The following is a 698-nucleotide window of genomic DNA, read 5'->3' on the forward strand; positions in this document are numbered from 1 at the left end:
ATTGTTGGGGATCAGGCTGGGTTAGTGTTTTTCCAGGTCTATCCACCAGAGGGCGCCTTGCGGCTGCATTTCTCCAGAGGTTGGACCAACAGGTCTTGGTTGATGCACCTGCAAGAAATAATCATCACCGTGAGCAGCAGGCGGCCAGTTCCTCCTCGCCAGAGTGTTTGCCAGCAGTGGTAAACAGAGCCCTCATAGTGTTGCTAAACAGCTTGAGATTTTGCTACGTTGCTTCTTCATAGTCTAATCTGTTTTTGTGGATCCTCTCTAGGTTGTTGCATCGGAACCGTTCGAGTTACCGGAGTCTTGGAGGAATCCTCTCGTGCCGCTGCTGCACCGTTTCCTCTCGGTCTTGTGAGTTAGACCACCCTGTCCGCCCTCCAGCCCTGTGAACCACCTGAGCAGCCAACAACCAGCCTCGCCTACCTGGCTCCGCTTGCCTCTCCCCGCTCGCTCTCCAGCCACTGCAAGTAAGAACTTACGGAGTTTCCTTAGAACTGAAATTTCCCATCCGCATTTGAACTCACCATTGCTCTCTACCTGTGTGCAGTAATCCCCGGATCCTGGACCGAAGAAAGATTAACTCCAACTGACTGTAACTTCTTTATTTCTCAGAGCTGTAAATAAACCTTTATCTAAACCCAGTCTCCTCTGAGTGTTTCTGCATGTGGGTCAAGAGTCTCAAACCCATCATGACA

At 50.7% G+C, this 698-nt stretch overlaps 1 long non-coding RNA gene across 1 annotated transcript; it reads left to right on the plus strand.

The window, feature by feature from the left end:
* Nucleotides 1-420: 420 nt before the first annotated feature.
* On the plus strand, nucleotides 421-634 carry LOC106944467 (uncharacterized). Its single transcript, XR_001424322.1, has 2 exons — nucleotides 421-470; nucleotides 551-634. It is a non-coding gene; the product is annotated as an uncharacterized LOC106944467 (long non-coding RNA).
* The last annotated feature ends 64 nt before the right edge of the window (nucleotides 635-698 follow it).

The sequence above is a fragment of the Poecilia latipinna genome, unplaced genomic scaffold (assembly GCF_001443285.1).
Source record: "Poecilia latipinna isolate Pla-1442-1.1 unplaced genomic scaffold, P_latipinna-1.0 Scaffold10712, whole genome shotgun sequence".
Classification (NCBI taxonomy): Eukaryota; Metazoa; Chordata; class Actinopteri; order Cyprinodontiformes; family Poeciliidae; genus Poecilia; species Poecilia latipinna.